This window comes from Alligator mississippiensis, chromosome 1 (genome assembly GCF_030867095.1).
Source record: "Alligator mississippiensis isolate rAllMis1 chromosome 1, rAllMis1, whole genome shotgun sequence".
NCBI lineage: Eukaryota > Metazoa > Chordata > Crocodylia > Alligatoridae > Alligator > Alligator mississippiensis.
Genome location: NC_081824.1, coordinates 451,926,099 through 451,952,661, shown reverse-complemented (window position 1 = coordinate 451,952,661; position 26,563 = coordinate 451,926,099). Strand labels below are relative to the sequence as shown.

At 50.9% G+C, this 26,563-nt stretch overlaps 1 long non-coding RNA gene across 1 annotated transcript; it reads right to left on the bottom strand.

Annotated features, from left to right (window-relative positions):
* Window positions 1-9,690: 9,690 nt before the first annotated feature.
* On the bottom strand, window positions 9,691-13,855 carry LOC132248470 (uncharacterized). Its single transcript, XR_009459668.1, has 3 exons — window positions 13,730-13,855; window positions 12,935-13,112; window positions 9,691-10,658 (listed from the first exon to the last, which is right to left on the bottom strand). It is a non-coding gene; the product is annotated as an uncharacterized LOC132248470 (long non-coding RNA).
* Window positions 13,856-26,563: the final 12,708 nt, after the last annotated feature.

Below are 26,563 nucleotides of genomic sequence, written 5' to 3'. Positions count from 1 at the left end.
CAGGTTTGGGGAAATTCTGCTGCAAACGATGGGGTATTCCCTTCCCATCACAACAGAAAACTTCTGAATCCAACTAACTCCATGGAGCCACTTCATGCAGCCTAAGACCAGGATTAGACACGTCCTGTGCTCCAGGTCGACCCAACCAGGAGATGTCAGGGACAACCCCAGCCTCTCTCACCCAAGAGCCATGGCTACGCAGAGCTTCTTCTGCACACCATGTGGATTTCCATGGGGGACTACAAATCCCATCTTGCCCTGAGAGAGGGTGTTAGAGAGGTATGGCTACTTGGGCTGGGGAATCAACTCCTACAATGGGGAGTAAAGATAGAAATTTAAAATCATGGTGTCCCAAGGAAACCAGATCTGAGCCTAAAAAGGAAGACAGCAAGCTCTATTGTCCCCTAACAGCTGTAGTCAGGGGGAGAACAATGGGACAGGTGCTTGTCTCCACAGCTCTGAATTTCAAAGAGTGAAACACTTGCCTGGACACATGACAGCATAAGCTATTTGAGGTTAGCACTCAGGGATGGCAGCACGGGGCAGGTCTGCAGTTTTCAGGCCCCCTTTCACCCTGGGCATGGAGCATTTGTGAGAGGGGAGTCAGGTGGATGGGACAGCCACAAATCACCTGGCAGCAGGTCCTCTGACCTCGAGATTTCCCCTTGGTCCTCATCATCAGAGACCCAGAGATGCACCTGTCCTCACTGATTAAGTCAGGTGTGGGACCTCAAAATCCTGTTTGGGGCCGTAGTTAAAGCGTGTTTCTGACTGGGTACTGGACGCAGAATAACCAACTGGGATTTGGGGAAGGGATCCAATGAATTCAAGGTTTCTACTCAGGACTTGATGGCCAGTGAAGGGTGGGGACTGAAGGATGAAAGAGAAGGCAAAGCAGGGAGAAGCCTTCAGGAGATGATGGTCCTTGTCATGCAGGGAGTGGATGTACGGTCATAGGAATCTTTCAATCTGTCGTAGGCCAACTGGGCACTGCGAGGGTATTAGCCACACTGGGCTGTTCAAAACAACAAATAGACAGACATGGGTTGGCAACTTATCGATAGTCCCTCGATGCCAGGTGTGCGCCAAGTGATTCCAGTGAAGTCAGGGGTCCCTGATGATCAACGCTGTCAGAGGGATTACCGGGGAAGATCCCTTGATCAGGAACAGGGACCCGATCCTCACTCACACTGGGAGTCTGGGGTCCGGGCGTGGACCAGAAACAACCATTCTATTCCCTCCTTCCTGCTGGTTACCTGATGCACGTGCTTTTTATACCTAGTCTTATGTTAATCTGTTGGCCTCAGGGCCACTCATAATGTTGCCCTATAGCTGTTACCCTATGGGATTGAAAGGTGATGAAACTATCATAAAAGATGACTACTCAGACTCAGGTTTATCCAATAAGCAAATTATGATGCAGCACCTTAAGGTTTGAAATTGTCATCGCTCTGCCTAAATCCCAACCCCTTTTAGGCTTCATTTGAATATGCTTTTTTGGGATATGCTTTCCTAGAATATGTTGGGTGTGCCAAGCAGTTAGATCTAGTTTTTATCGCTAAGGCTGAACCCTGAGCAAAAAACCGTTAGGCCAGCTAATCTCCCAGCTACAGCTTTGCCTCTGGGGACCAGTCAGTCCCATGAACAGTGAATTTATCATTTTGATTAAACTTATGACAGACAAGTTACATTTGCAGTTTACAAACTTAAAAGCTTATATTAACTAATATTACCTGTTTAAGCAAAATACCAAATGCCTCCAAGAAGCACATAGTATTGCTTAATAATCCCTCTGGTTCTGGCTGTTACAGAACAGGTAGGAAGCACCCTGCTGCTCCTTCCAGAAGGGAGACCACAGCTCTGAATCCTCCGCTTCCAGAACATTTCTTGGAGGGATGAGGTTTGAAACCTGGGCTTTTCTTATCAAGCAGAAGTAGTATTTTCTGTACAACAGAAGTAGCTGGTGCAGTGTAAGGCAGTGCTCCCTGCACACTCCTGACGGCTGACAAGCCCCAGAAATCAACCCTGGGTTGGGCTGGGCTGGGCTGTTCCTGGTGCGTGTTTGGTGCAGGGCTGCAGTGGGGCTGGGCAGGGGCTGCACTTGGTGCAGGTGGCGGCGCTGAAGCAGGGGCTGCAGCCACCCCAAAATTTGCCGTAACCCCCCTCCCAACACTTCTGCTGCCTGCCCTGATTGCAGCCTTGGCCAAAACACCCACCAGCAAGAGCACAGCTCTGGCCCCAGCCTGCAGCAGCAGTCCACCCTTGCCCTGCGCACAGATCCAGGTGGCATGTGCCCCCCATGCCTCTCCCGGGGTTGTGCACTGTGGCAGGAGACAGCCATCCCATGACTCCTGAACCAGCTGCTTGGGGCTCTGGCCCCATCTGGGCAACATCTGCCCCAGCCCCACTCCCTCCCTCAACACAGGGACCTCAATATGCCCCTCCCACCCCATTCCCCCCAGACACTTACCAGCTAGACGTTGCTCTCCAAGCTTCCAGGTGTCATATTGAATGTAATAGTCTGAATGCCTGTAATAGTTTCCCATTAGCCAGTTTAGGAAAAAGACAAGATTCATCTTCTGATCTAGGCCATTGTTTTGGCCTACATGTGGAAGGTCCTAGATTTGCTCAAAGTCTTAACTCTTGAATTTTATCTTTAGAGGCCTTTAAAAAAGTGAACATAAAAATGACCCTTAAGCAAACATCCCACATTCCGAGAGATCAAACCCTAGGAGACTTTTAAAAGATTGGAAATAAAAGTCAATTCAGTGATATGGAAATTCCTCAAAGTAATTAAAATGGTCAACAAAAGAAACTAATTACCAAGCAAAAGAATCTGTTAAGAAAGATCCGAGCCCAAATTTGGGAGTAGTGACAGGTTTGGGTAGGAGGGGCCCAAGACGGCAACTCACTCAATACAAACTGTAACCTACTGTCCCAATTTGAAGGTAACCTCACTTGCAGAATGTCTCTAGTGGGTTATGGAATAGAGAAAATCCCACACAATTTACTGATTCGTTTTGATGCACTGGCTGGGGGAGTAGTTAACTGATTGCACGATTTCACAATGATTACACACTTAATTTATACAACACAATTTTATTTTAAAACTCTTTGCTACGTATATAACACTGCTTAGCCTTAAGAAACACCACAAACATTAAAAACACAATAATTACATATATCAGAAACAATGCTCCGAATGCACTTCCTTCTCAAACAATACTATAAGAATTAGTGTTACAAAAACAACTACAATTACAACTAAAAGTTAAATTTGAATCAATACTATTATTTTTCATAATATACTTACAATCCTAGAATTCCAAGAAGCCAAATACCAAAATATGGTTTCATTCCTCAGTAGTACGATTCAATGGGTTGGCCTCAGTAGTACGGTTCAATGAAATGGGCTCAGCAATACAATTCAATAGGCTGGCCTCAGCAGTGATAGGACTAAGACCCCTTCCTTCAGTCCTTTTCAGGTGCTCCGCGGCTTCAGCGTGAACTAAGAGATTCGTGTTCACGGAGAGGGTGGTTTCAGGCGATCAGTCTGAACCGGGCTATACTTGTGATTTTTCCTTCGTTGTTCTACAAGTATAGTCACCTTCAAATTGGGACAGCAAGTTACCGTTTTTATTGAGCGAGTTGCCATCAGAGGGCTCCTCCTACTCAACATATGGTTGCTCCCAAATTTGGGCCCGGATCTTACTCAACAGATTCTTTTACCTTTGTTGAGCATTTTAAATTACCTTTGGGAAACTTCCATATCACTGCAAATGCCCTTTTCTTACCAACCTGGTCAAAAGGCCTCAGGGTTTGATCTTTTGGAATTCAGGATATTTGCTCTCTTTGTAAAAGATTTCTAAAAGATGAAATTTAAATTAAGACTTTAAGCGAAGTCAGGACCTTTTGTACGTAGTCCCCAAAACAATAAACTAAATAAGGAGATAAATCTTATCTTCTTCCCGAAACTGGCTAATGAGCAACCTTTACAAACATTCAAACTATTTCATTCAATATGACACAGAACAACGAAGGAAGAATCGCAAGTGTAGGCCAGATCAGACTGATCACCTGAACCACCCTCTCAGTGAACACAAATCTCTTAGTTCATGCTGAAGCCACAGAGCGCCCGAGTGGGACTGAAGGAAGGGGACTTGTTCCTATCACTGCTGAGGCCAGCCCATTGAACTGTACTACTGAGGCTAGCCCATTGAACTGTACTACTGAGGCCAACCCATTAAATTGTACTACTGAGGAATGAAACTATATTTAGGTGTTTGGCTTCTTGGAATTCTAGGACTGTAAGTATAATATAGTAATAACTTTTCTAGTTAAAATTATATAGTTAGTTGTAATTGTAATTGTTTTAAAGAAGTCCATTTGGAGCATTGTTTCTGATATATGTAGTTATTGTGTTCTTAATGTTTGTGGTATTTCTTAAAGCTAAGCAGTGTTATATGCGTAGCAAAGAATTTTAAAATAAAATTGTGGTGTATGAATTAAGTGTGCAATCATTGTGAAATCGTGCAAGTAGCTAAAAACTCCCCCATCCAGGCGCATCAAACAAATCAGTAAGTTGTGTGGGATCTTCTCTATTCTATAAGCCACTAGAGACACCAGGCTTGCGTGTTGGCAATCAGGTCACTCTCGGCCTATATGGCTCATTAATAACGGGCCATCAGAATTGGCCCAAAAAATCTTTAGCAGTACACCCCTACCCAGCATAATCTCCCCCTGGACTCACTAGTGTGGTGGGAAAGAGAAGCCGTTCAAGAGCCTCATTTTTCCTTTTAGCAGATCATTCTGGTCTCAACTTCAGCTTATTACAACATGAAGCCATCCAGATACTGTCCAAGCATACATGGCCCACGTGTTTCTCCCTGCAGGGCGTTAGGTGCTAGGACTGAGAGCTGGGCCAGAAACCTTAGAGTCTGGCTCAGAACTGCAGTGAGTAGGAAAGGTTAGGCTGGCACAGGCACCTGGCACTGCCACATCCCCAGCACTTGGGGTCATGGTAGGAAGAACTTGTTGAGTTGAGGATAGACAAGTGCCAAGTCCAGTCCTCCCCATAGGCCCATCCCAGCAGAAGGAATAGCTGTATGTGTCCCTTGGCAGCAGGGTGGGGACTAATCTGGATTTTCTCTTCCCCATGTAGGAGGTAGCTGGCTGCTGAGCAGAGCTGAGGAGATGCCTCCTAAGGAAGGGCCTGCAAATCTGGAGCCACCGTGGGCTTCCCAAGGGTGTTTGGGTGAGATAGACTCCCTGAGCCCTATGAAGCACCAACGGCACAAGGGCCAGGAGAGACCCCCAAAGTGAAAGGAGAATGTAGCAATGAATCAGGTCCCATCTCCAGTTGCTTGTGAGAATTAAGAAGGGAAAGAAGCCAGAAAAGGACCTGGGTTCAGGGAAGATTTTCTGGTGCTGAGAGACCTGAAGAGGCGTAAAGAAAAGGTCCACCAAAGAGAGAGACTGCATGTAAAGCAAGGCAGTGGGGTGGCCTTGGAGGGAAACCGGAGCTCACTACCAAGCCCAGGGGGAGAGCCCACCCCTGCCCTCAGCGCAGGAAAAGCTTTAGCTGGCTCTCACTCCTGGCTCTGCACAAGATAAGGCATGCTGGAGAGAAGCCCCACGTATGCACTATTTGTGGGAAGAGCTTCACCTGCCTCCCGACCCCGGCTGCTCACTGCCAGATCCATTCTGGACAGCTCCCCATTGCTTCACCAAAAGGGGAAAGATTGTGGTCTGCAGCTCAGAGCTCATGAAGAACCAACATGTGCACAGGGAGCAGAATCATTACTGCTGTGTCACTTGTTGTAAGACCTTCACATGTTTCTTCTTGCTGGTTCAGCATCAGCACGCACACTTGGGAAGGAAGACACACCACTGCACCAAGTGCAGGAAGAACTTCATCAACAGGGAAGGCCTGTCCCAGCACCAGTGTGTGCAAAGCAGGCAGCAGTTACACTCCTGCACAAAGTGTGAAAAGAGCTTCAGGCAGTCTGCCAACCTGGCCAGGCACAGGTGCATGCACACAAGGGAGAAGTCCCATAAATGCTCTGACTTTGGCAAGAACTTCACCTGCTCTTCCACTGTGGCCAAAGGTCAGCTCATCCACACGGGGAGAAGCCAAATCAGTGCTTGGAGTGTCGTAAGAGCTTCAGACAATTTTCCAGTCTGGCCCGGCACCAGCTTATCCACAGAGGGGAGAAGCTACATCAGTGCTCTGTGTGTGAGAAGAGCTACCTCCACTCTTCCAGCCTGGCCAAACACCAGTTTGTCCATACGGGAGAAGCCACATGGGTGCTCTGTGTGTGGGAAGAGCTTCATCTGGTCCTGCAACCTGGCCCAGCACCAGCGCATCCGCACAGGGGAGAAGCCACATCATTGTTCTGAGTGTGGAAGGAGCTTCACCTGTTGCAGCAACCTGTCCCAGCATCAGTGCATCCACACCCAGAAGCATCCCTAATTCTGCCAGCAGTGCAGGAAGGGCTTGGTGCTGTCTCCCTGCTCAGCACCCACCAGTGGCTGCATTTTGTCAAGCATCTTCATGCTGGTAGACTGCAGAAAGAGTTCCTCCAGGCTTTATCCGTTGTAGGGCACAATAGAAGCCCAGAGGCCCAGCCCCCCAAGGTTTGATTGTGGGGAGGGATTATGAGGAACACCTCAGGCAAGGCCAGCCCAGGTGTTGGGGGGAGGAGATAAGGAGGAGATGATTTTTTGCAGCACCCTTGGAGCCTGTGCATTTCCCAGCAATCTCTAAAACCAGTCAGTGCTCCCTGGGGAAGAAGTGACTACATGATAGGGTGTCCTCCCCAAGACAACTGGCTTCAAATGACTCCCAGGGACTGTCCTTTGCTGCCTGCCAGCTTTCTCTCCCCTCCTGATGTTCTGGTGTGAGGCTCTTGAATAGCAGGAAGGAGGACATTTGTGGCTGGGAAGTATTCTCTGCCCTGCACCCTGACCTCACCTTTCCTCACCGCAACATCACCCCTCTCCCAGGCCTCCCCATGCCCAGTGGGGTCTGCAAGTAGCTGCTACTACCACCCCCTGAGCCTTTATGGCTTGTGTTGCTTTTCAGCCTCTCCAGAGCTGTGCACCACTGGGTGCCTGCTGCTCCCTTCCCCTCATGTTACTCTCTCTAATGCATTCACTGCTACTCCAGCACCAGAACCCAACATGGCACCCCTGTGGTTGGTCTCTGTCTTTTCCTGAGCTATGCAATGGGAACAGACAAGGGCCCACAACACTTTCCAGGGCAGATGTCTCTGTGACTTCCCAGCCCTTCTCTTTCCAGACCATTGGAGTTTGTTCCAACCCTCGGGAACAGGAATTGTTCTGATTCGAGGCCTCACTCCCCTGTCCTGCTGTGCAGCAAGGTCCCTGCCCTTCTGGAGGGACCACTGGGCAGGAGGCAGTAGAGTACCAGGGGTGAAGGAGATGCAGCCGGTGGCAGGTCCTGCCTCTCCTGTGGAAGGGTGAGGAAAGTATGAAGATGTTCTGTGGGTGAAATGCAGCATAATGTATTCTCCCATTGGAAATACTAAGGCCTTCCTGCTCGTGCTCTAGCCGTTTGGCTCAATGAAGGTCCTGGGAACATGTACTGCTGTGGAGCTGCCTGAGGGACCCTTGCAACCCCCCAGGATCCTGGTCCCAGGCAGGGGGAGTCCAGCCAGACCACTGCATCCCCTAGGAGGGAGGAGTGCAGGGAGGGAGACCTTCCTCTTCATTGGGACCCCTGAGCTGTTCCAGCGTGTAGAAACAAGGGGAGCGTGTTGAGACAGAGGTATGGGGGCTGCACCCTGACGCCTCTGAACATGCATCCTGCAGGTCTCCCACTGAGAGGTGCCGTGAAGAAATCCCTTCCCTCTCTGCCCCTCACTTGAGTTATCCCAGGTGACCCCTGTCTCTCCCAGATTTCTTCTTGGTTCAGGCTGGTGAAGCAGGTGGCCCGGCCAGATAAAATTCCAAGGGTGAGGAGACAGCCCTTGCTTCCTTCCCCAGGCATTTTGAAAGCTACAAGCGAGTGTCCCAGGCTGCTGCCTGGTGAATTTCTATAAAAACCTGGAAACTAGCCAGCAGTTAGGAGTTACGTCTAGGCCAGTTGCGTCTTAAAAGAGACCCTATACCTGCTTCGTACATCTCAGGTAGCTGGTGTTTACTCAAAGTGTACTCTGACTTCTTTGTTCTGCCCCCATCCCCTGCTCCCCATCAATAAAGGTGCCAGGTTACAGCTTGCCTTGCTGTGTTATTGGGTGCTGGTGGGGCAGAGATCAGAGACAGCAGCCCACAAAGCACAGCCTTTGCACCAGAGGCAGCTGCAGGACTCTGTTCCCCTGGGCCAGGAGCAGGACATGAGACATCTGAGCGGGCCCTGGCCATGAGGAGAGGCAGCTGTGGGGAGCAAAGTCTTTGCCAGAGGGGCTGGAACAGGGCAGGGGGAGGCTGCTCAAGGGCCTGGTGTTGCTGCCACTGCCCATGGGGAAGTGAATGCCCCATATGTTGCCATCACCGGTGGCTCTGGCATCACTGTTGGGGGCCCGGGGGCTGGGGCCTTTCTGTCTCTGGCCAGCTCCCCTGGATGGAGAGAGACAGGTGGTGCTGGGGGCTGCTGGGGTCAGGGAGGCTTGTGGGCATCAGGAGCGGTGCAGTGGCTAGGAGAAGCCCTCCCCTCCTTCACTTCATGGATGGGACTTGGCTCTTCTTGGAGGTATGTCCCTTCTGCTTTTTGCTCTGTGCTCTCCTTCCCAGTGTCCTTCATGACACCCCCCCCGCCCGGTCCTCTGGGAAATAGTCTTTATGGGCTTCCTTGCCCCTGCCTCGGCCAGTGTGAGCAGGGTCTAGTTGTGTGCAGTCTCAGTCACAAGCTCAAATGTGTCTGTGCTCAGAGGGGAATCCCAGCATGTCTCAGTCCTGGAGCTCAGGGGACAGGACTCCTTAGGGCAAGGAACAGGTGAGGGTGTGCTACCATTGAGCCGCCCTGCCAGAGACTTCAGATTGCTTATGGGCAGGAAATGCCAATGACCCATATCCAGCATGCAGAATTTTGCAAATGCCTTTTATGTTTGTGATTTTCCTCTAAATATCTTCTGATTGAAATGTGAAAAGGGAAAACTCCTGGTAGTAAAAACGGTTTCAAATTAAAAAAAAAAAACCAAATAAAACAAATGGGTTTTTGTTTTAAAACCAAAGATTCCAACACACAATGTTTCAGTGAAGAGCTGATGTTTTTGGTATTCGATTAGAGCCAGCAGAGGCACTGTTATACCAGTAATCCCTAAGCCAGCGAGGGCAAGCACCATCTGCCCGCTACAAGGGATCCTCCAGGCATGCTTTACACCCACCCATGCCTGCAGCTGTTGCCCCAGCTCAAGCCCCAGTTACTCCTCACACCCCTACTGCATCCTCAGACCGTGCAGCCCCCCTCCATCCCACCACGTGCCTTGCCCTATGCCTGCACCTCACAGCTTCCCCCCACCTGCCCATATAGGCGCCCTGCACCTTGCATCCCCCCAGCCCCACCTGGCACTCCCAACTCTCATCGCCACGGGATCTCCAGGCAACCCATGGTTGGCAGGGATCCCCATGCCTAGCCACGTGCATCCCCTCCCACACCCCCAAACAGCATGAACTCTCATACTGTTCCACCTAGGAAAGAAAACGTGCCACATTTTGATTTTGTTTTAACTGTTTTTTTTAATGTCATGCCATCCAAAGTACAGGTAGCACGTCTCCCCATCTGGTGGAGGGACTGGAAGTGGAGATAGAAGCAATGGAAAATGCTCCTGCCCCCATGCTGGTGGGGAGGGATATTACAGAGCTGGAGCATAAGCGAGCAGCGTGGGGAAACATCCTAGATCCCATCCGCATTGATGTAGTGACTCGCTGGCAGAGCAAGAAGGTGAGGAGGGGAGGTAGAGAAACCGCCCAGAGCCAAGTAACCCAGTTGGCTGTGGAGGCAAGAGGGGGATAAGGAAGAGACCCCCTGACTGCAGCAACCAGCTGGCTGCTGAGGGAACCAATGACCCTGGGGTCAAGCTAAGTGACAGCCCCAGGGAGGAGCCCAGTCAGTCAGTGGCAGAGGAAGCCGAGGCTCTCAGGGAGGAATTAGAGAACATCCCAGTGAAGGAAGGGTCACCCCTTAGGGAAGCACTTGAACTCCCTGCTGATTGCCTAGCTGGGCAGGAGTTCAAACCCCAGCTTGGAGGAACTTTGACGGGTGGCCCAGGCGCAGAAACAGGTCACCCCAGATAAGAGGGAACAGGTGATCTGGGATAAGTGGGAACCAACGATGCGGCTAGGACCAGCCCTGACTGCATCATGAAGGACTTCCATGAACTGGGAGACAGCCTCAAGAAGACTGGAGCACAGGTTGTATTTTCTTCCATCCTTCCGGTTGGCAGCAGCCAGAGACGCCAGGGTGCCTGCATCAAAGAAGTCAACCAGCGGCTCCAGAGTCGGTGTCTTCAGGAGGGCTTCGGATTCTACAGCCATGACCAGCGCTTGCAGGGAGGAGGCTTCCTGGGAGATGATGATCTTCATCTCTCCCCCAGAGGTAAGTATCTGTTGGCCCGCAGCTTGGCTGATCTCCTCCCAAGAGCTTTAAACTAGGCTCGACGGGGGGTGGGGAACCGGTGGTTGAAGAGAGCCCAGGGCTGGTAAATGACAAACAAGATGCCAGATCGCACCAGGTAAGTATTAAGGGGTTGGTAAGCCATAAACAAGGCACCAGACCACACCAGGTAAGTAATAAAGGGAATATATGCCATCAAGGCACAGGGACAACAAGAGCCCCCTTTGGGGGATTAAAATGTCTTTATACAAATGCCAGGAGTATGGGGAACAAGCAGGAGGAGCTCGCACTCTTGCTTGCTAGCACCCAGTACGACCTAGTCGGACTAACCGAGACATGGTGGGATTCTACACACGACTGGGCGGTAGGCATTGAGGGGTATAGGTTGTATAGGCGAGTGGCCATCCTCTGGACACTCTCCAGATTCCCCGTGTCCCTCCTGAAGTGCGGCGCCCAAAACTGGACACAGTGCTCCAACTGTGGCCTGACCAGTGCTGCATAGACGGGGAGCATCACCTCCTCTGATCTATTAATCATGCACCTGCTAATGCACAACAAGGTGCGATTGGCCTTGTTGATGGCCTCGTTACACTGCCGGCTCATGTTCATCTTGGAGTCAGTTATGACTCCAAGATCCCTTTCTGCCTCCGAGCTGCTGAGAAGGATACTCCCCAACCTATAGGTGTGCTGGGGGTTCCTCCTTCCCAGGTGGAGTACCTTACATTTATCTTTATTAAATTGCATCCTATTTCTCTCTGCCCATTGATCCAACCTGTCCAGGTCAGCCTGAATCTGCTATCTGTGTTGGTCTAAAGACATGGGCAGACAAGGCTCTTTGGGTCAATGTGATATTTTTTATTAGGCCAGCTAACCCTGCCCCTGCCCTACTGCCTCCCTCCCTGGATCTGCCCCCCCCACACTCCTTCCCCCCACACCTACCAGCCAGACGCTGCTGTCCAAGCTGCTGGGCTGCAGAGCAGCAATCAGATCCCTATGACCCGCTTTGGCAGCTCAATAATCAGTCTTTGGTTTCAGCCCAAAAATATCTTTCAGTGCTGCCCTAATAAAAAGCATTCCCCTAAATCTACTGCCAATCATTAACACCAGGCTCCCACCCAGACCAGTACACACCCACCTGCACCAGTAAATCCCTCGGTTCATAAAACCAGCTGCACTTGAACCATCATTTCTCAGCCCTTCTGCGGGCTGGAAAAGAGCCCGCACCAATTAAACATACATTGAGTACGTGGTGACAATGGTTATGAGTAGGTACTTTCAGGGATCATTTCTGTAGTTGATGCCTAGAGAGGGGTATGTAACAGTGATTTATTAGTGGTGTAGCCTACACCCTTTGCTACTGGGTGTATTTAGATGAGGGTCCCTCATTATCTGGCCAGGTCCTCAGCAAGTCTCGGCTACTGAATCCCTCCCGTCAGGAAACCTCTTTGGTGAACGGAGGCTTGCCCTGACTAAGGGGAGCAGCGCAGGCGTCTGCAGTGCGTGCCACGGTACACTGTTCTCACGCTGCTCGCCGTGGTTTCAAGTCATCACTGCTCAAATCCTGCACGGCTTCTGGTTGAGTTTTACCAAGCCAGGCATGCAAACACCTCCCATCTTGGGAAAAGAAAAGAAAAGAGAAACACTTGGCTGCCAGGGATAACCCGAGCAACTCCTCAGCTGAAGGATCTCTCACACAAAGGATCTGGAGGGACACTCTGCATTTCAGTATCGATCCAGGAAGAGGCGATTGCCATTTACATCAGCCTAACCTATCCACAAAGGACAAACCGGAGTACAGCGCAGGTTCATCCTACAAAACTGATCCATGTATTATCTGCAGATCCAGAGTCTTTACCTGCACCCGTCAGCCTGGCACATGAATGGCACGCATCCTCGCAGCTCACCCCCGGGCTCCCCGTACACGATTGCAGGTCTCCTTGACTCCATCTATCTCGACACATTTATTCTGGGAGGAACCTGACAGGCTTCAGTGTCCAGAAGTAGGCGGGGGAGAAAACCCCGGGTTTAGAAAAATCCACTTGAGGAAGAGAAGGGCAGGGACATTTGGACATCCATGGAAAGGGGCTGAGGAAAAAGGAGGTGCTGTCCTGCAAACAACTCAGGAACTATGAGATGTCAGATGAACAGTGAATAAGGGCGAATTACAGGCGTCGTTCCTCCGATGCACATCTAGGAAAGCAGGCAGGGACCTGCTCTCCAGCCCAGCCCAGGGGCACTGGATGCAACGACTCTGCAGTGCAGCTGGATTTTATGGTGCGATCGTGTGGTGGCTGTAAAGTCCAGGCAGGCAGGCCTACAAGAAGGGGCCTTAGCACCTGACCCCCCACAGTCTCTTACCTTCATGTGGCTGAGGAGGGGCTGGAGGAGCCCCCAGAGCACAGGACGCTCTGTCTCCATCCTTGCCTCCATCTGCCAGCTCTGTCACACCAGGGGATGCAGGAACTGCTGCAATCTCACATCCAAGCCCGAGAAGAGTCACCCGCAGCTCCCACCTCTCATGAAAATCTCAGCGACTCTAAAAGAATAAAATGAAATACAAATAAAAAGGCAACGTATGGGCAGCCAAGACAGTAACTGTGTTCCTGAGCTCTGCATGCACCTGTGCCAAAGAAAACTCATCTCAGTGGTACTAGTCAGTCCTGCTCCTCCCAGCAGCTCCCCAACCCCCCCCAAACGCCCTGAGATTTAAACCAGAGCTGCTCCTGCCCCGCGCCCCCTCCCCACCCGCCACCAAAATCTCCCGCGGGGCAGAACGGATCGTGCCCACGGGCAGGACCTGACCTGCTATTTCAGTTGACACCAACACAGTAAAACAGGAGGTAGAAAGAGAAGCAAAGCCCTGAACGCACCAGACCAGCGGGGGAAGCCAAGCACGTGTGGGTGGGATGCCACAGCCCGAGGGTGCAGCGGGACCAGAGGTGCTGCCCGCACTGCCCCGGCCCAGCCCCGGGGATGCGCAGGACACGCGGGGACCTGCCTGGTGCGGGCAGCGCAGCTCCGCCACGGCCGCCTGCCCGCGCCCACCTCGTCCTGCCCGGCCCGGCCCGGCCCGGCCCGGCTCGGGGGCACTGGGACTGGGACCCGGGCGGCGCATGGGTGGAGGGGGAGAGAGATAGATACAGATCTCGGTACCTTGTATACAGAGGCACCTATGTCTACTCCAATATAACAACACGGGGTCCGTGCCTGTCTGTCCCCACGTCCTGGAGCCGCGGGACAGGGGGACCGGGGCGTTTGCAGCCGGCAGGGCCGGGCCGGGCCGGGCACTGCGGGAGGCGGCGGTCGCAGCCCCGCTTGGCCCGGCCCGGCCCGGCCCGTGCGCTCCCCCCGCGGGGCCGGGCTCCCTCCCCTCTGCTGCCCGCCGGCTGCGGGGCTCGGAGCGGGGCAGCGCCGGGGCCGGGGCCGGGGCCGGGCAGGAGGCGGCCGGAGCAGAGGGGGAGCCCGGCCGCAGCCGCCCCGCCGCCCCCGGCCCTGCGCCGCCCGCGACCTGCCGGGCTCTTCCCGGCACCCCGGGGGCTCCGGGCCTCCGCCGGCCGCGCTGCCCAGGCTGCCCCGGGGGGTGGCGGGGGCCGCCCGCGCCGGACAAGGACCCCGGCCTGCGTGTGTGCGCGTGTGTGCATGCATATTCCCGCACGCGGGCACGAGGGTGTGCGTCTCTCCATTCTGTATGTGCATGTCAGTGTACATGTGTCTGTGCGTGCATGCATGTGCGTGTGTCTGCGTGCATGTGCGTGCATGTCTGTGCATATGTGCATGTGTGTTGATGTGTGTGCATGTGCATGCATGTGCATTTGTGTGTGCATGTCTGTGTGCATTCATACATGCATGTGCCTGTGTGCATGTGCATGTCTGCATGTGCCTGCCTGCATGTGCATGTGCATGTATGCTGTGTGTGCATGCGTGCATGTCCATGCATACATGCATGTGTGTGTTCATGCGCTCCTCTGCATGTGCGTGTGCCTGTCTGCACATGTGTCTGTGTTCATGGCAGAAGAGTATATTTGTGTCTGTGTCCATGTGCAGAGAGTGAGTGCCTACAGTGCGCTCCTGTCTGCATGTGTGTATGAGTGCATGCATCTGTGTTCATGGCATGGAGAGCGTGTTAATGTGTCCTCATGCAGAGTGAGTAGAGAGCACACCTGTCTCTGCGTGCGTGCGTGCATGTGTATGCGTCTGTGTTCATGGCAGGGAGAATATGTGTGTGTCTGCGTGCCCATGTGCAGAGAGATGGTGCGTCATGAAGGACACGTGCCCACGGCGGTGACGGGAGCACGACGGTGGCAGCGGGAGAGTGGCGGTGCGAAGCGGGAGCTCCCTCAGGCGGCACTGGTGTTGTCAGCGGTCGGAGGGTGGGGGGTGGTGGCGAGCACTGACCAGGGGGCAGCAAGCACCCAGAGACCTTGCCAGCAATGTCGGCGGTGCGTTTTTGTAGGGGGTGCAGTGCCACGCTCAGGGGGGGCATGTGTACATGCGTGCATCCCTACACATTGCCCCTGTGGTAAGTAGAGTCACACAAGAAACAATGGTCACAAACTGACAGAGAGCAGATTTAGGCTAGGTATCAGGGAAAACTCCTTCAGAGTAAGGGTGGCCAAAATTTGGAGTGGGCTCCCAAGGGAGGCGGTGCTCTCTCCCACCTCGGGGGTCTTTAAGAGAGGGCTGGATAGGCACCTGGCTGGGGGCATCTAGCCCAGCGCTCCTTCCTGCCCGAGCAGGGGGTCGGACTCGATGATCTGTTGAGGTCCCTTCCCACCCTAGCATCTGTGAATCCGTGCTTAAAGTATACCATTTTGTCAGCCTTCAGACCTAGGAGACTTCACATTTTGTCATGAGAGCACGCTACCAACATCCAAGTTGGTTAGCACGTGGGCACTGCTTTATAGTTATTTTTTTTAATGTTTGCATGAACTGATCTCCCCAAGCTCACAAAATGACTTTTTAGTCTTCTACTTCACCTCCCTTTCCCAAACAAGGCCACGGAGCCACTATAACAAATGTATCTTGTGTTTCACTCTTAGTGACAAAAGGGATTTATCTAATCTTCTTATGCCGCTGCTTCTGTCCCTGGAGTAGCACACCAAGAGAGCATCGAATCACCAACTATGGGACTGGAAGAGATGTCGGGGCCGTCTAGTCACCCCCTGCTCAAGGCAGGAGCACGCCCTACAAACCCGTCCAGCCAAGCATCAACCCTGCTCGTACGCATTGGCAAGCATGGAGATTGCACAACTCTCCGGGTAGCCCATTTCCGTGTTCCTAAAAACCTAAAAAAAATCACCCTCATATAGAGCGAAAGGTCTTATATCGAACCAAAATATCCCCTGCTGCAATTCTTGATTTACTCTGCGTCTGTTGCTGTGGCTGAAGAAAACAGGACACGTCTCCATCCTCTCCATGGCCACCTCTCAGGGATTTGAAGACATCGAGCTCTCGAGGACTAATCTCACAACACAGTCGCACAACACTTGGCTCTGGGCGGTTTCCCTACCTTCCCTCCTCACCTTTTTGCTCTGCCAGCGAGTCACTACATCAATGCGGATGGGATCTAGGATGTTTCCCCACGCTGCTCGCTTATGCTCCAGCTCTGTAATATCCCTCCCCACCAGCATGGGGGCAGGAGCATTTTCCATTGCTTCTATCTCCACTTCCAGTCCCTCCACCAGATGGGGAGACATGCTACCCGTACTTTGGATGGCATGACATTAAAAAAAACAGTCAACCAAGATACGTCCATCTTCCAGTCCGTTCATCCCAAACGAAAGAGATAGCGCCATTATCGTTAAGGAAGCAGGCAGGAAAGGTAAAATGAGGATGGCAGAGAAGGAGCATTACCTCAAGGCGCAGTAAGCACATGATATCCATGAAAGAGCCTCTTCAGCCGCAGCTCTGGTGAAAGGGCTGTTTGTCCAAAGGCAGAAGAGGGAGATCCAGGGCACGGATCTGGTTAAACATTTCGCCCTCCAGAGAGGGAAAGGGCTTGAAGGGAAACTGAGGGAAGTTGCCCATGAAAGCGGTGCAATGCTGAGAGACTGGGAGGATCCACACCGTCAAAGGGCCGACAGTAGGCAGCAAGTAATACAGTGTATTTCATCCCAGCTCAGAGCTGGGAGCCAGCGGGAGCCCCCCGGCCTACAGAAATAGAGGTTACGTCACCGCGGGGAACACGTGTGAGATAGACCTGGGCCGTATGTTCTTGTGCACACACAATAAATGGTGTTCGTTAGGAGCTGTTGTTGGAGTCCCTTTCCTCATCCGCTGTCACAGTCCCCTGGAGGGAAACCCTTGCAGGGTCCAGTCCTGGTTGGAGTCCCTCCTTGTGAGTACCATCAGGTCGTGTGCAAGCCAAGCCCTGTCTCACACCCGGTGGCTGATGCAGCGGTGCGGCCGGACACGGCCGAGACGTGCAGGTGGGCAGACCCGGAGAACGTGACACGCATCACAATGGCCCCTTCTAGAACCGGCTCGTCGCCGTGCGGCTCTTGGAGACGCACACAGCAGGTCAACTGCTCCCGACCCGACACTGGTTGTTGTCAGGTCACACCCGTGTCCTTGCGATCACCCTGACCGCAAGGGTAAGTGTGGGCAAATGATGGGGGTGTTTGCACCCACACTTGGGGAGTCCTAGGGTGGGTGACTTGTGGCTGGGGGTATTGTCACTTTTATGCTTTCATTTCTTTCCTAAACATGACTTCAGTCCGCTCCAGTAGCAAGCCAAGGACTGAAGACTAGGTGTGCTTGCCTGCCATGGGGGGAGGCGGGGGGAGTGCTTGGAGCGATGATGTTTGCCGGGGCAGGCATGGTGAGGGGTGCAGCAGAGGGGGCAGTGAGGATGTGGATGGTTGCTTTAGGGTTTCCATATTTCCAGGTCCAAAATGCAGGACACCTGTCACATGGCGGAGGGGGGACAGGGGATATGACAGCGTGGGGGCAGGGACATGCCAGTGCCCTGTCACTGCCCATGCTGTTGCCCCTCAGTGCCAAGCCACAGCCCCCGCCAGCCCTGCTGCTGCCCCTCACTCCCAACCCACTGACCCCAGCCCTGCCAGTGCCCCTCACCCCCAAACTGCAGTACCCTGCCCCCCGGGCCATGATGCTGCCCCTCACTCCAGACATCAAGTAACTGGGAATTACTGGTTGTGGTTTCAACTTGCTCTTCCTTCTTTCTTTCATACAGCTACAGAAAACTGGATAGCTTCTTATCCCAGGATACAACCATGGGATCCTTTGGAGACACAGGAAGGTAAATCAAATAGAGATGTCAATTCTCACTGTTATACGCTCTTTTTGCCTCGCCGAATTTGAGAGATTCAGGTGTTACTTGAAGAATGCAGTGCTCAGCAGATCTTCACAATGTGTGGTAAGGAAATGAGTAGTGCGTGTGATCAAACACTCCTGTCGCTGTTGACAGCAGCACGTGATGTTAAATGTGATAATGCCATCTCCGTGTAACGACTCTGTTTTCATGGCGAGGGGAAGGGCAGGGAGCTGCACTGGAAAGAAGATGGCCCAGCCAGGTGTCTGTGCATAGCGGTGGAGTGAGCTCTGGGGCAGGGCCAGAAAAGATCCCCTGAGGCCCGCAGACGACAATGAAGCCTTACTTCATTTTCATTTCCCCTCTTTATTCTAGGGAAAGAGAAGATGCTATTGAGGCTAACTTGGCCCTGGTTGAGCACTGAGGAAAAGGGCTGAGGGCTCAACCCAACAAGAACAGTTTTTCTGTTGGCTTTTTTGGTACTTGAACTGACCCCTAAATTCTGCTTCCAGTTTCATTGGTTGCCGTCCATTGACTCTGGGGGATTTACATAAGCAAAACCTGATTATTAAAGTGTTTTGTGTTGGATGATAGCCTTGAAGGGTCTTCTTTGGGGTCTTTTTCTCCTTTAATGCCTTAGTAGTCCCATCGATGCACTGTTTCTTTTCCAAGTTTCCTGCTTTAATCTATTTTAAAAATGTATTTCTATGTGTTTAATTGGGTGTCCAGCCTGGAAGAAACTCCCCGCAGTGGTGGTTCATAGCTTCATAGATGTAGGGTGGGAAGCGACCCGAGCAGATCATCGAGTCGGACCCCCTGCCCTGGGCAGGAATGAATACTGGGCTCATATGAGCCCTGGTACGTTGAAGCTCATGTGACCCAGCTGGGTAGTTATCCAGGCTCCTTGGAAAGACCCCCAAGGTAGGAGCCAGCACCACTTCCCTTGGCAGCTGGTTCCAGATCCTGGCCGCCCTGACTGTGACCCTGAGGGGTGCAGTCACCTCCCTTGGAAATCTTCAGGAGAAGACGGGAATGTCACCGCGCCGCGGTCACTTGACCCCCTGTGTCTTGTCCTGCCTGGTGCAGGGGTGGACCCGAGGATCGACAAGGTCCTTGCAGGCCTGACAGTGCATGAATCGACGAACAGTTTGCTCCCCACGTAACATCCTGGTCTCCCCTTCTCACGCTGGACTTCAGGCTCTGTGGGCTTCTTTTGGATTTCAATTTCCATTTTCTAAACGAGTTGATGCAAACAGTCTCCTAAAACTTGCTATTTAATATCATAACACTTTTCTTTCATGCCTTCCTGCTTCCTTTTTTTGTTAAGAGGTCTGGCTCTGTGGCAGTGTGCTCATGGTCCGTGTCTCCATGATGGCATGCTTTTGAAATTAAAGTAAGGATATACATTTATTTAATTTTAACTTTAGGATCTTCCCCATTTTTCTTTACACAATTCCTCTTTCTAAAACACACGACCACGGCACTAAGTTGAAATATTCTTCTTTATGAATCCTGTGGTATTAATACCATTGGACTAACTCTGGGTGTCCGTCTTTCTACTGCCTGCTGGAGCGCGGTGATGTCCAGGCTCTGGCAGACTCGGTTCATATAGTTTGCTCCAATGTGCTGCATTTCCAGCGTGTCAGAGCAGGCTCCCTGCCTGCATATAGGAGCTCATAGTGACTCACTGAAATAATAGAAAAGTTTTTGCATTTTGCTTTTAGTAATGCATGCTTTCAGCAGTATTGTGCTCACCTTCTGTATCCATTTCTTCAGCTTTCATTTTAAGGGTTTTTGTCTTAAGAATGAAACATTTCATCTATCAGTTATCAAAATTAGACTATATGCCATTAAGAGGAAAACAGTATTCATTCATGAGATGCTGCAGGAGATTTTCAATCGAAGACAGAAACATACTGTGTCCTAGGCAGGCATTTCTAATTCGTCATCCTCTCAGTGTTGCCTAGGCGCAAAGCTCTACTTTATAAATCCTGGGGGAATCTCACATCTTCCAGCAGTTTGGATGAGAGGTTTTTTCATGGACTCCTCCCCTCCAGCTTGCTGTGGCACAGGCTGTTTCCCTCCCGTCCATGTTACCCCCTTATGGTAATTCAGACCATTGCTCACATGAGAAAAGATGATCAGGACAGCGGTTACTAGAACTTCATTTCCCTGCAATGCAAGAAGTGTTTTGTCCTGCCTACAATGGAAATGCAAAACACGGAAATCTTCACCACTGTTTAGTCTTCCTGAAACTTAATTCAACATATCTCAGCTCAGAGGACACAGAGTAAAGTAGATGAAATGAAGTTAAGTTAATAATCCTCGCATTTTCTTTTTAACTTCTCCCTCTCCCATTGACATGGATCTTCTGCCACCTTGGCTGCAATGCTTGTGGTTCCCCTGTCACTTGTTGTGCACATAATTCAGCACTAGTCCTTCACTCCTGGAGAGACTGTCCCATCATTTCAGACCTGTCCCCTGGATAACGTCTTTCCATCGTTCCCCCTCCTTCTTCTCCCCCAGGCCCTAGCTATCAGGTGTGCTACGTGTCTGTGTATCTGCCGGGGGTGGCCGAAGGTCAGTGGTATGTCCAGTCTGTATTTTGGGAAGCACTTTGCAAATTTTCAGGATGAATGACGATGCATGGATATAAAAGCAGGGCACAGTCATTAGGAGTGTGTCTCCACATGCAGGGGCATGCGGTTGCCACAGCAAAAATAGAGGTGACATAAATTTCCTTTATGCTGCGGTGCAAGCCCTTGCACATGGGATTGGTGCAGGGCAAGCTGTCTTGGGTGGGGGTGGGAGGCTGGAGCCAGCAGCTGTGCTGGCCCCAGCAACTTGACTTGGGGCCTCCCAGGGCAGCAGTGGCAGCAATCCTGCTGCTTGGAGACTGCCCAGGTGCCAGAGCATAGCTCTGTCCAGCCAGGCTCTGTTTCTGGCAGCACACGTAGGTGCCATGTGCACTGTGCCACCTTTGATTTCTTTTGTTTTTTGACACCAGGAGCTCCCAGTGTCAAATTTGGGCACCACACTATAAATCTGCAGCATGGCAAAGGAGTGCATGTGTGCCACGTGTGGTCTATGGGGCCTGAAACGGGTTTGAAGTACCACAAACTGCATGTGCACACTCATCGGGACACAATTGATGTGTGCAAAGAAATGGCACAATGCATGTTGATTTATTTTTGTTTTTGTCTCTCTGATTTATTTTTGTTTTCTTTTGAAAGGTATACATGTGCTTAGCACCCAGACAGTGTGGGTAGCCGGGTCGTTCTTGGCCCGGATGGAGGTGGGCAGTGGGGTCTCGTGGGGTTTGGTCCTTGAACCGGTGTCATTTAATATTTTCATCAGCGATTTGGAGGAGGGTATGGAAAGCACCCTCTGCAAGTTCGCAGATGATACTAAGTTATGGGGAAAAATTAATACACTGGAGGGCAGGTAGCAGATACAGGCTGACCTGGACAGGTTGGATCAATGGACGGAACAAAATAGGATTGAGTTCAACAAAGATAAATGCAGGGTACTGCACCGAGGCAGGAGGAATCCCCAGCACACCGCCAGGTTGGGGCATGACCTCCTCAGTGGCTCAGAGGCTGAGAGGGATCTTGGAGTCACAGTTGACTCCAAGATGAACATGAGCCGGCAGTGTAACGAGGCCATCAACAAAGCCAATTGCACCTTGTCGTGTATTAGCAGATGCATGAGCAACAGATCGAGGGAGGTGATGCTCCCGCTCGATGCAGCACTGGTCAGGCTGCAGCTGGAGTACCGTGTCCAGTTTTGGGTGCCCACTTCAGCAGGGACACGGAGAACCTGGAGAGGGTCCAGAGGAGGGCCAGTCGCATAATTAGTGGTCTCTGTGAAAGACCCTGTGAGGGGATGTTGAGAGATCTGGATTTCTTCGGTCTTTACAAGAGACGGCTGAGGGGCAACCTCGAAGCCGCCTATAACTTCATCAGAGAGGATGGCAGGGAATTGGTGATGCGCTGTTTACCAGAGCACCCCAGAGAGTAACTCAGAATAATGGGTGCAAACTAGCGGAGAGTAGATTCAGGTTTGACATTAGGAAGGCATTTTTTATAGTAAGGGTGGCCAGAATCTGGAACTGGCTTCCAAGAGAGGTGGTGCTTTCACCCAACCTGGAGGTCTTCAAGAGGAGGCTAGATAGGCACCTGGCTGGGGTCCTCTGACCTCGGCCCTCTTTCCTGCTGAGGCAGGAGGTCGGACACGATGATCCTTCGTGGCCCCTTCCGACTCGACAGTCTATGAATCTTAACACCTAATCATCTTGGCTCCTTACGCTACTGGAAGTAATAACTTCCAATTAACCAGGTTTTGAACTCCTCAACAGGGCAGAGCAGGAGGAGGACTATGGGTGCAGCTGCATCCCTCTGCCTTCTTTCCTCCAGCGCCTCCGCACCCGAGAGCCGAGGCCCCGAGGAGGCAGCCAGGAAGGGCAGGAGCAGCTATTTGACAGCGGAGACTGGAGGACCTTGCAGGCTCAATGGAGGCAGCAGCTGCAGCTGCAGGTAAGTCTGTGGAGGAAGGGGACAGGGCCGTGGGTGGGGGGCAGATGGAGGCCCCAGTAGGGCTCTGGGGATGGAGGACAGCAGCCACTCCAAAATTCACCATAGCCCCCCGACCCCCCACCCAGCACCACTGCCACCCTCCCCGAGTTTCAGAGCGGGGAGACTGCTTGTTTCATGACTGATGTCATGATTTTCTTCTTTTGTTTCACAGGTCATGCAGAAAAATGTAGATGCTCTTCTGGAGGATTTTGGGAACATACATACATTTTTCGCAACATACAGGACCTTTGCCTCTCCTGGTGAGGTCCTAGAAATGCTCCTCAGCAGGTAAGAGCCAAGAGCTGTGGAGGAAGCTGTGATGGCCTTTAGAGGTGGGACGTTGCAAGAAATGATCTCAAATAGTTTTGAAGATGGCATACTTAAGAAGTTAATGCTATGCATGTATTTCTAACGAGCTTGAAAAAGTCAGTGTTTCAGTTGAAACAGGGTTGAAAATGCCTCCTCAGAGCTGAGTACTTCCTCAAACAAGGAGACCAATAAGTAAATTGGACTGCTTGGTTCCTTAGTGGAAAGAGAGGACAGCTGGAGGCAAGCAGTCCTCCAAACAGCTCAACACACTGCTGGGAAAATCCAGAGTTAACAAATCCAGGCTGTCGCTGTCCCTCTGCGTAACTCTTTGCTGCATGAATCGGCCTGTGCTGGATCAGGACCTTTCTATCTCGTCCCCCTGCTCTCTGCAAGTCCGTTCATAGTGTCTGAGGAAGGCCAACAAAAGTCTGTAGCTCTCTGAACAAGTTATTGTCTCAGTGCCACCCTGCCCTGCCTCCTTCCTGCCCCTAGCAGTGGTCTCCAGAACAGGTATAAAGCATACCATTAGGCACCATGTCTCAGCATTAAATTCTCCCACAAGCATATTTCAATGGAAAATGTGGGCAGCCTTTAATATGTATAGATTTGCAATGGCCAAGTTTTACCCTACAACAGTCGGTTAAGAAGACTTCTATTTTTCCTAGCAGCAAATAATTAACATCTTTATTTTGCAACTAATTCTTCTAATGTAATGTAACACGAAAGGGTGGGCCAAATTGTACCATTTAGTTGCTGGAAATGCCCTGGTGTAGAAGGAAGCAGAAGAGGGAGGGGGACAGGGCTAAGACTTGACCTCCTTCCTGTCCTCTTTGTGGTGATATGCCACTGAAAGGTGATATCCATCTGAGAGTGAACAGCGAGAGGAGTCTCAATACTCTCACGACTTCAGAAAATGTGACAGCCCCTCTCCGCGTATGGAGAACATGAGGGGCGGAGGGGAAATCTTATCACAGCAGCCCTTCCCCAAAGGGCAGTCTCAATCTGGTCCTCAGCAGGATGAGGGTGGGCTGACAGCCGGAGAAGAAATTATGTTAAACCAAAGTCCTGTAGGAAGAGACTCCTTGGGGCACGAGGGTGCTAACTACAGGGGCTGCCTGCCTCCTCGCTCCACTCTGTAGCACCTTCGTGCCCGGCCAGTCCCTCCATTGCCCAGTGCTGCCCCCGAACTGGGACTGATGCTCCCTTTCAGCCTGGGACTCTTCTGCCCTGGCACAAAGTGCTGTGGTCCTGGGTGCACGTGCAGATGCTGTGCCTGGGAGCAGTTGACTCTGGCGCCAAGTGCACCAGAGTTTATGGCTCGCCTTAATGTCACGTGTAGATGCACCCGATGTGTAACAGCCTCTCTTTGGTGCTGGACTAAGCCAGCAGCCCTGGGGTGGGAGCAGGTCTAGTTATCACCGATCTATATGCAGTCTTCTCCTTTCTTCCAAGCCCTCCCACCTTTCCAAGGACAAGGTCTGCTAATCTAGCTCTTCCATTTAACCAGATCCCCGCTTTGCTGTCCAGCCTCACTATTAGAAAAAAAACATTTTATTTGAGTCTCAGTGAAAGCGTGATGTAGCCATGATAGTCCAGTAATTATGGGAAAGGCAGGGATTTCTGAAGAAACCTCTCACATCTTTTACTCTGCTCAGGGTCACAACGTGATCCTTGTCCCCCCAAACTGGCCAGATTTGGTTTCCTCTCTGACTTGGGGAGTGGTTTTCCTGCTGCTCTTTTGTGCTTTTGCAGACTAATCAGAATAGTGATAAGAACGTAAATGGATATGACAAGGACATTTTACTAAGGCGTAGTTACGTTCTTGTCCGTCATGATCTCTGATCACACCTGCTGGTCCTGTTACCCTGATGGGCTGTGCGGTCTAGTGGTGCTGAAGAGTCTAGTGGTGCTGCCCTTCCAAGTATGTTGCGCTTGGTTTTTAAATAACTCTCTAAAATATCCATTTTGATTTTTAGGCATGGAAAGCTGGAGACCTTGAGCTGCAGAGGAGATGAAAGTCCAGATTTCTCAGCGGACTCCAGGGCAGTCCTCGGGAAGTAAGTGTGCTGTACAGCAAAACCTCAGTCAGGATTCAAGGGATGTGGTAAAACTAATCATCTTTCATATATATTTATATATACATATATATATATATATGTTTATATATATATATACACACACACACACACACACACACACACACACACACACATGCACACAGAGCCATCCTTATTGGTATCAGCAAAGAATTCACTGTATCATGCCTACATTAATTGACACAGACTGGGATGCTGCCCCAAAACTGAACAGAAACTGTCCTTTATTTTGGGGTCAATAATTTCTGGGGGACAAACAAAGCATGCTTGTTGCCCTTGCTTCTTTTCACCACATGTTATGCAAATATGCATGTTATTGTCTGTTGTGGATTTCATTTTCTATTCTGGAAATGCCAACATACTTTAGGGGGGATGTAGCCCTGATTGTGCTTGCATGTGATGCATGTGTGTATGTCTGTGAGCATGTGTTTGTGCATGCATGTGCCTGTGTGCACACGTGCATGTGTACATGCATGTGTGTGCACACATCTTTGGCATGCACAAGTGTGTGCTTGCATGTGTCTGTGCATGCACAAGTGTGCATGTATCTGCATGCATGTTTCTGCATGACTGTATCTCTGTGTGCTTGCATGTGATGCATGTATGTGTGTATGTCTGAGTGCATGTGTTTGTGTGCATGCAGGTGCCTGTCCCCCAAATCCTACATGCTGGAATTTCTTAAGCATTGGTTAATTGTTCATTTGATTAATCATTCATCCTTGTGGATTTTTAAATTGTGTTTACATTTGGATGCTCAAAATGGTGAAACTGAACCTTTCTTAAATGAAAAAAGAAGATGTCTTCTTCTGCCTCTAGTTCCATATGGACCATTACTTAGTTTTTAAGAGGCAGGAGTCTAATGAACCTTCCCTCAGCACATCTATACATTGTCATCTGCATGCTCTGAGGTTTGGTATGCACTGGCAGTATAAAGGACTTGAAGGATTATATTTGATCCCCCCTTGTTGATCCCGCTGACTCCCTTCAGCTCTCGGCAGTGAGTGTATGGCTCTGAGTTTCTCTATAAGAGTGCTAGCACAGCTTCCGGCAAGTAAATTAACACAGTTTCCCACATTAAGTAAATTGTCTTAACTCCCATGATCTTGCTTGTCAATGATTGGATTTAAGCAAGGGTTCAAGTAGCTTCAATTCTTTCATTTCTTTTGGGAAAAAACAAGTTCCACATCCTTTTCTGTCGTGTGCCATCTCGTCAGTACCCCAGGACTAGTAAATCCAAGACGAGAGTCTAACTTCCAAGCCCTTACACAGCATCTTCCCTCCCAGAAACAACCTTTCTACAAAGTTTCATGAATAGGGTTTTTAGTTTTCCGAAGTTTAGCATTGCTCATTCCTAAGACATTCTGGCAGTGGGGTGTTACAGAGAAAGCCACAGGTTTTCAAACCACACTACAAAATGATTATTAATACTTACCATTACACGCTATAAAATATCTGACCTACCAGTCCCACCATCGGGAAATCCTCTTAACTGGGTGGCTGTGGGGTTGTGAAGTGCGAGTATGGCATGTTCTGGGAAGCAGCAGCTGTTGAGTCTGGACCTGAGATGGTCGAAGCTCGATCTTATCTCTAAGTCTGATGTTAATAAAGTGCTGAATAACCTGCTTGTCTTTGGGTTTACTTGGGAAGAAATATGAATTAGTGGCTAAAGTAATGGCCTTGGAAACCAGGACTTCCTGAGGCTACTGCCCACTCTGGAACAGATGTGTTTTAATCC